Raw genomic sequence first — 9,300 nt, 5'->3', positions numbered from 1 at the left:
GGGCGCGCACAATGACACCTGACACGCTACCGGCGGTGATATCAGTTCGGCGGCCGTCCCCCCGGTTGGGGGTGACCGTGACGGCGCTCCGTCACATGCAGGCGTTGACGGCGTCGGTCCACCCGCCCAGGATGGGTCGGCACCCGACACTCCGCTGTTTTCATAAGACAACTCGGGAGAGGACTTTTCATAAGACAAATCCGGACGAAAATGACCAAAGGGTGGCAGTTGGTTGCCGTCAGCACTTGGTGACATTTCCGTGAAAACTAACGGGACGGGAACATTTTAATGAGAGATATCAGGACAGGACATTTGCATAAGACAAATCCGGACGAAATTGACCAACATTCCCTCTCTGGGCGTATCGAGTTCTAGAGAAAGTGTTGTTTTTGTTTAACCGGACCTTGATCTCACACGCGCTTTTGAGTGTGTACACATTGTTGTGTGCGTATGTGACAGGTCGCCGCCCACTATTCACACAATCGGATGGGTGTCCCCTCTGAGAACCGCACCACAGCTCCGACCAGGCGGAGCGCGGCTATCGCTATTTGAGCACACGGACGGGCCATCAGTCATCCTTCCTATTTTCCACTGTCCGCCCATATTGTGAGTCGTTTGTTGACCAGGCCGAGCCCAAGTGTAGGGTGTGGTCTTTACCACAGAGCGGCTGGGATGGTGGTAGAAAATAAGAGAATGAAAGTAGGAAGTGGTAATGACATTGAATTCCAATCAAATTTGTCACGTATGGCGCTATAAAAATGTGCCAACACATGGATGGAGGACAAGCAAATAGCGCGTGGCATCTGGTAAATACTAAAGAACATAATAGTCAAGTTAAGTAAGTGTTAGTAATAGTTACTAAGTAACTGGACAGAACTACAGTCGGTGGCCACTTATTCCGGGACTTAAACTCAAACATCATGAAGCGCTTGAGAATCTCTCTCTCTCTCTCTCTCTCTCTCTCTCTCTCTCTCTCTCTCTCTCTCTCTCCCCATCTCATCTCCCTCTGCCTCTTAACCAGCGCTGCGCTGACAAACTGGAATGTGTGGTCGCCCTTGGCACTTGCAGGGCCGTCGCCAGAGGCAGACAACTGGGTATACACAACAGAGAAAACGCGCTGACATTAGCTTCTTTCATTCATACTTTTCGTCATTAAGTATTTCTCAACTTGTGCAGTTGTATTTATTCTTACATCGGTACACTACAACCAGCGGAGCATACAAGCCCCTGTATGTCTCTGAGCTACCTTCGCCCCTGCCAGAGCGATCGGATTCTGATCCCTCGTGTGCCCCCACCCCTCCTTTTTCCCCCACCCCAAAAATAAAAAAACAAAACAAATATTAATCAATCATACACACAAAGGCAAAACAAAATTGGCCGGGCTCGGGCTGCCTGCGGACAGCCGCGGCGACGAGCTGTAATCCGTTGCATCCGTCGACCGCGATAGTCGACGGTTTCATGCTCACGTGGCCCGACTAGACGAGCCGTTTGACGCGCTGGGGCGCGGCAGTGAGCCGGAACATCCGGGAGCTCTGGTCGCGCCTGGTGCAGCCCTGCGGGCCCGAGGCTAGATGCTCGGCGCTGGCCGTGGGACAGTTCCGCGCGACGACGACCTGACAGTCCCGCCCCTCACCCCTTACCCCACCCCCCGCGGTGCCGGTGGCAGGCAGACAGACACACAGACCGCAGACCGGGGACGGTGTGAGCGCCCTTGGCTCAGGCAGGGGCGTTTTCAGCAGCAAAAAGATGGACATTTTCAACAACAGAAATGCGGTGCAGATCATTCAATGAGTGTCGGCTGCCTTATTCGTAATTTTCCTCTCACCAGCTTCGGAGTCTCACAGTCAATATGATTCGCCGAATTTGCCGATGGTACCTTGTTGATTTGGTGAGTTGGGTGAGAGGAAAATTGAGAATAGGACAGCTGACATTCCAATTAGCAGATGGGCCGAGTGATTTTTCAATCAAACCAATCAAAAACAGTTTGTTTCGGAACTGAGCTTCGTCGATCACCGTGAATGGCATTTGCCGAATTTGCCGATGATACATGAACGTGTTTGGTTTTTGGTCTCTAGCTTTGCCATAATTTGTTCGACCCCTAAGATGAAATAATGAGCGTGTAAGAAACTCTATTATGTACGGAACCCGCGTCAGTCAGAGTTGCTAGATTACTTCCCTAATCTCCAAAAATCGGTCAAAGTTGACAGGGTAACGAAGCCTTTTAATGTACGCATGTGGCAGGTCACCAATAATCACAATGATGACTTGAGCGGTGAGACCTGGTTGAATTGGTGAGTTGGGCGAGAGGAAAATTGAGAATAAAGCAGCTGACATTCCTATTAGCAGATGCGCTGAGGGATTCTTCAGTCAAACTATTCAAACACAGTTTGTTTCGGAACTGAAATCTGCCGATCACCGCCAATGGGCTTTGCCGACTTTGCCGACTTTGCCGACTTTGCCGAACGTGTTTGGTTTTTGGTCTCTAACTTTGTCATTATTTGTTCCGCCCCTAATATGAAATAATGGGCGTGTAGGACACTCAATTATGTACGGAACCCGCGCCAGTCAGTGTTGCTAGATTACTTCCCTAATCTCCAAAAATCGGTCAAAGTTGACAGAGTAACGAACCTTTTAACACGCGTAGTGGAAGGGGGGGGGGCGGATTTCGCCCACCCCTCCTGTTTTTCGCTAAAAACTCGCGCCGCAAACCTAATATTGATGTGAAATTTCAGCTACCTGTGCAGAATTGAATTGCGGATCTTCTCGTGCAAGAAATAAGAAAATCGGTTCACAACTTTTCTACTAATAGCGGTGTAAAGTCAAACATCCTGTCGCCGCGGCGGCGCGGCGGCCGCTGCCAGCCGTTGCGCGCGCGCCGCCCGCCTGAATTGTAGACTGTGCCGGGGCGGGATGGTCCCGTCTTTACATCGCGCTCGTTACCGCTGATTACATTGGATTCGCTTAAGATTTTGAGTGAAGACTAAGAAATGTACAAGCAATCTTCTGGTCAATAAATTTTGAAAATCGGCAGGTAAAAATTTGAATTATGAGTGTGTAAACACAAAATTGTGATTGCCGCGTTTCCCGCGTCGGCCGATCCCGCTCCAGCCGGCGACATCTTACCCTTAGCAGGCAACTAACTGCCATATTTATTGTTGGATTAACTAGAAATTCACCATACATAATCACAATCAGTCTGTCTGAGCTATCAGTCTGTCAATCCTTACGGTGTCCGGGCCTGGTGAGTTGTCCCGTGTTGAGTCAAATTAAGCCGCAAGCTCCACTCCAGTAGCCTTTCTCATAAACATTTTTTACTATTACTGGTGTATAGTAGAATAGTGATTTCAAGTTTACTAATCACTGATGCCCTCTGTCTCATAAACAATAGTGAAAAGTAATTAGTAAAAGAGTAAGATTTCGGAGCTCAGTAACGCTTGAAAACGAGTCATGGGACCTCCGTGTGGAAGATATCTTTTTAATTTTATTTTGATCGTCGAAATGCGGTAGACACCGTTGCAGTTATGGCTATATATCTTGGTAGCTAGACCAATGATCCGCACGGGACCAGCATCCACGCATCGATAATTGAGCGAGCTATCAAATAACATCGATTTATGCCATGAAGGAACCGGCGAATGTTTGATGAATCATGCGATTTGGAGATAGGGCTGGCGCAACTAGATATTGTTTTCGATGGAAGGGGGTCAGAGTTTTTAAGCAGGACCCCACGGCACACCCACTTTTAAAATATTTCAGTATGCCGTGCGCTTCTTGCCATTAAGTTAAGGATCCCTGCAAGCATGTTGGTTTTGACTTTTGACCTAAATTGGCTCGAGCTCAATTTTTAAGGTCGAGATTTATTTTGCTGAGACCTTTCGTCTGGTCACTAACATTTCATTTTCGGTAGCTGCTTCATTTACATAGCAATGCAAAGGAAAGGGAAACACCCCCGGACCTGGGCACTGGATTGGACTAGACTTTCCCTGGGTTGGATTTCCCTGGCTCGGCTAGCCTAATCCGTACCACATCTGTACGTGGCTTTAAAAAATGCGAAAATGCAAAACAATGCATCACGTTTCAGTTGCATGTATTTCGTTGTAGTTGCATATTCACATGGTTATATCAAAGATTACAAACGCACAACCGCACAGACACGTATCTACAACACATGGGCGAGAAAAGAGATCTCCCACGTGCCGCCAGTACCTATGGCCCAATATGAGCTCGTACGGGCGCTCCCGCGCCGCGGTCAAAGTTGTTATTTGCTCGTCGGCCTTCTCCTTCACACTGTGCAGTGTGCACCGGTTGGTTATTTGAGCACATGACTTCGATAGCCGGCAGATCCCACTCGTCGTAGCTGACCTGTCACCTACAACGCTGCTTGTAGGTGGGCATACGAGAACGTCGCACACAATAGCCCCAGTGGATGGCATCACTGTACATCATATGTAATGCATGACTCCGTCCGACCAACCGGTACAGTCATTAGAAGATCCAGAAGTTATTTGATATGCTGGGGGAGGCATGCTCCCCAATAATGTGCTTCATTTTTGCTTTTTCAAAAATTTCTCGGATTGTGATATATTATGCCAATTTGTGCTGTTTAAATCAAACTTCTTATAAAAGTTGTTGGCAGGGCTACGGAGTCGATGGATTTTCGGCGACTCCGACTCCGACTCCGACTCCGGCTTTCAAAAACCAGCTCCGACTCCGACTCCGACTCCGGGCAGAATTGTCGACTCCGACCGACTCCAACTCCGCAGACCTAGCAGGGCTGCGGAGTCGACAGATTTTCGGTGACTCCGACTCCGACTCCGGCTCGGGTTTCTAAAATCGACTCCGACTCCGACTCCGACTCTGGTCACAACTGTCGACTCCGACCGACTCCGACTCCGACTCCGACTCCGACTCCGCAGCCCTGGTTGTTGGTTTTCCTCTCAAATCGAGGAAAAATGCGTAAGTTCGTACCTTTGGGGCGCTGCAGAGGACAAATACTCCAACGTGCCCCTCGAACCATCAGTGGTCACGGCGGTGAGCGCTATTTTGCTTCAAGTTGCATCTAAGTGTTCAGCACCCACAAAGTATTCAGCATCGAATTTGTTTTGTACTCACACGACCAATTATGTTTTTTCTTCAGTTCAGGTTAGGGTTCAAGTAGTAACTAGTAGGCTAATGTTGGACTTGCGTTTATTCTATGCCGACATCGAAAATGCTTCGGTTACTGGGTCTTCCTTTATTATGTTTCAGTTGATAGCCCGTTGTCCGTGTGTCTTGTCCTTTTTCAATTAATGTCTCTCCTTCAATGAAAATCCACCGCAGTTTTCATTTGGAACGTTTCGAACATATCTCCACTTCACATTAGCTTGCCAGAAACACGCTTGACCTCGTTCAGTTTGCCAGGATGGAGAGCCAACTTTTCATATGATTTAACGTGAGGTTTTAGCAACAATAGATGTTTTTAAAGAAAAAATGAAGCTTGTTATTTGTCAATAAAAGGCTTATGACGAAAACTCAGGACATGCATTAAGACATAAAGTACAATTAAAGCTAAAAGCAAAACTCATAAGCTGTTTTACTGCAAGGTAGAGCAAGGGTGAAATTGACAGCACGAAAGCAAAAGTCATTCGACTTTTTTACTAAGGCACGTGCTTTTATGAAACACAACCCAGGATCTTCCTACTGGTCACCAGTAAAACTACCTAGTAAATTTGCAACTCTAGGTAAAAGTAATTTTTGCTTTATGAAACAGAATTTTACTGGTCAACAGTAAAATCGTGCTTTTTACCATTACTTTTTACTAGACAAAGCTTTATGAGAAAGGCTACTGGTGGTGCCCTTCCGTCAATTCCTTTAAGTTTAGCTAATTAGAGACAGTATCAGCATCAGTGCCTTTTACACTGAAAAGAGAAGGAGCGTTAGATTAGAAGGCTGGGTGTAGTCACCAGCCAGTGAAGTGCTCTCACCTAACAGCTGAAAAAGGAGGCAGCAATTGCCCGGACTGGTTGCTGCTTAAATGGAGAACCTACTCTTACCTAAAACGTCCTGCCACCTGGCAGATATACTGAGAATTAGTTAAATCAACAGCCTACCAAGTAGGCTAGGTGCTGCCACCTAGCGGACATACTGAGAATTAGTGCTCACCCAGAGGGAGCAGCGATTACATCGACCACTTTAAAACGCCAAGGAGGTGCTGCCACCTAAAGGCGGTACTCCGAACCAGTGGTTGACCAGAGGGAGCGGTGGTTTGCTTCAATGTTGATACAGGGCCGCCCGGAGAGTGCCGACTCCTTATGGACTAGCATATAATATATATCCACCTCGGGAGACGTGCCCCGAGGCCAGTTGCATACAATTGCAACTGAGCATTCTTCATAATCCGTGATCCCGGTATGGCGGGAAACCTTAGCCAATCAGAGTGCCCAGATGGGTTGTCATGCCAACGACTCAGAGTAGGGAGTCGGGGGGAGAGCTTGAGAGAGCTTATATCTCTGTCCTAGACATAAGCTTATGTCCGCCTATGTCTACACCACGGGCCACCACAGGCGGAGCAGCGCCGCACACAATGCAGCGAGCCGAGAGGCCGTGGCGACCTCTGCAGTCCATATCGCCAACTACTAGCCAGACATCTGGCTGGGCTGAATGGCTCCACGGACGGTGGTGACCTCTGCAGCCCATATCGCCAACCACCCGTCGGACAGGGCGTGGGCCGGGAGACGTAGAGGGATCTCTGGGCTCGGAGAGGACGCAGAGTTTCAAGATGCCTATAAATAACAGGTACGGTCCGAGTTTGAGATATGGAAGCACTCAATCACGACAAACATTGCGCAGATGAAACATATCTTGACGCAAATATTCTGCTGAGGTCGTAGTTTGGCATGAGTTTGATTGCGTCATAACAATAATAAGACTGTGAGACTAACAAGTAAGATGTGTTTTATGACGTCAAAATTACATCATTTTTACCTTGTTTATGAAAATGTATAATGCACTAGATCAAACCACGTCGAATGTTTTTGGCAAGGTATATTGGTTTTCGGGACATTTGAAAGTTGAATTAAGGGCCGCCGCGGTCCGCGGATATATTTATTATTCATAGGCATCGTGGATTGTTGCGTGGTGCTCATGGGGCATCAGTTGGTGATTGATAACATTTTGCTTTGATTTCTGATTGCTGATGATTTAAATTCTATGATGGTTTACTGTGCGGAACCTTCGTGTAGAAATGGGTCCGGGAGAAGAAACAACCAGGCGCCCGGCACCAAATATCACGAGTTCCCTGCGGATGAAGTGATGGCAAGGCGATGGTGGCAGATCATAAAAAGAGGGGAGCCATTCCCGAAGAACTTCCGCCAGTATTGTTTGTGTTCTTTGCATTTTGTAACTGCTGACTATGAAAGAGGCCTCAGGTCAGAACTGCTTAAGTTGCCTCCGCAGTATTCTGCCATGAAGCTGCTACCTACATCAGTCCCATCCAGGAACCTGACTCGTCCTCCAAGGTAAAGGCCTCACCTGACTACACTGCATGCGGTTTTCGCGGGTTTGCGGGTTTTGCGTAGTACCTACTGTTGTAGTAAAAACAATGTTTTTGTGATATGTTTTGGTATTATATTTAAGTTAATATAAGAGTTTTATTAACTTTTGTATATAGCTAATGTTAAAGTTAAATTATTTATTACTTTTGTTTCTAGATCGATATTTCGCAAAACATGCAAGCCCGCAAAAAACGCATGCAGAAAACGCATAGGTAGAGTAGCCAGGCCTTAAGTGTGCCCATCAGATATTTATGAGTTTACCTATCGGTTGAATAGCAAATCTGTATACACTTTACGGACAGCTCGCTTTTCAGCTGTCCGGATTGGTGAATAACCCATTTTTGAGGGACCTTTTTTAAATGAGTTTCCCACCAGCTGGGACAGGGATGAAGTTGCTCAGCTCAGACCAGATCAGATGGATAGTTGGGTATAGTCAAAATTACCCCATTTTGCCTTTTTTGTTATAAGGAAAGCTCAGCTGAACAAACAACTTAATTTTGAACTTCTTGTTAGCTCTGAGTTACCAGCTAGAATAGACATCATTAATGTCACGTATTTAGCAGTAAGGGTTTGTTACTAAAGTCGGTTATTTTTACAGAGTCACAACACCAAGGAGTGGTGCTGCTACACAGAGGTGGAGAGGAAGATGAGTCAAGGCAGGTGCAAGAAGAAGGAGAACAAGCAGCTCCCAAAGACTCATCACTCCAAGCAGAAGAATGCCTGCATTCAGATGCATCTGTACAGACGAAGTGTGAGCCTTAAAAGTACGTCGTATCTTATTTAACTTATTTCAGATACATTTCAAGTATGTTATTTATGTACACATGTCTATGACTTTACTAGAAAATAGGTGCAGTTTGAAAGATAAATTTAATTCCTGTCATTGCCCAATATTGGTGGAAGATTGGTTAAGAATATCCTCCTCCAGCTCAGTGTTACTATAAAGTCAGGAATAAAAATTGGTAATTGCTTTATAGCACAGTACCTGTGGATTGTAGAATATTAGTTACAATCAGTACTCACCCACATGAATGAAACACACACCTGCACCCATGCCCCCCCCCCCCCCCACCCACCCATGCTCACATGAATAGCTGATAGCACCCATGATAGCTAAAGTTACTTCTGTATTTTGAAATCCCTTTCTTGTTCTGATGATCCTTTTGTCCTAACAGGTGTACCAGATGCCCAGCACTTGAGGCTGAACTGGCAAGCCTGAAGAGCAAACTGGCAGAGGCCGAGGACGTCCCTGTCCCATGCCGAGGACGTCCCTGTCCAGGCACTGTGGACGCGGCTGCGCAGTGTTGGAGACATGACTGTTCCCACCGAGTCTTTCTTGGAACTGTGCAGGGAGCTCGAGACCTGTTTCTGTGCCTACCATGCGATGCACCCCGATGGGCTCAGTCGAGAGCGCGGCGTCATCCGCAACGCCACCCGTATGATGGCCGAGAAATATTCGCGGGGCGTGCAGTGTGCCAAAATCCTGAAAGTGTTCGTTCGTGTGCGAACCTTTATCCGCCTGCGAACAGTGAACTCGACTCGACGTGCGGAGACGCTGTCAAGCGGAAGGTGCGGAAGCTGCGTCACCACGCACAGTAAACAGATTGGCAGAGGCACACATCATTCATTACATCACGATATTATTTATTGATCTCTTGAGCCTTTCTTTTTTGTAACAGCTGGGTAGTCGTTCAGTTTGTGCCTGAATCGAGTTTCCAGACCTTCTGCTAGCTACCGTCTCCACACGGCGAACTGGGTCCAATTTGTG

The 9,300-nt window shown here is 47.1% G+C and overlaps 1 long non-coding RNA gene across 1 annotated transcript; it reads left to right on the top strand.

The window, feature by feature from the left end:
• The first annotated feature begins 7,032 nt into the window (after positions 1 to 7,032).
• LOC122375821 lies at positions 7,033 to 9,290 on the top strand. The gene is made up of 3 exons (XR_006255465.1): positions 7,033 to 7,496; positions 8,131 to 8,296; positions 8,708 to 9,290. It is a non-coding gene; the product is annotated as an uncharacterized LOC122375821 (long non-coding RNA).
• The last annotated feature ends 10 nt before the right edge of the window (positions 9,291 to 9,300 follow it).

This window comes from Amphibalanus amphitrite, unplaced genomic scaffold (assembly GCF_019059575.1).
Source record: "Amphibalanus amphitrite isolate SeventyFive unplaced genomic scaffold, NRLGWU_Aamphi_draft 001929F_arrow, whole genome shotgun sequence".
In the NCBI taxonomy this organism is placed as follows: domain Eukaryota; kingdom Metazoa; phylum Arthropoda; class Thecostraca; order Balanomorpha; family Balanidae; genus Amphibalanus; species Amphibalanus amphitrite.
The sequence above is the reverse complement of the archived record's forward strand: the minus strand, read 5'-3'. Positions and strand labels throughout refer to the sequence as shown.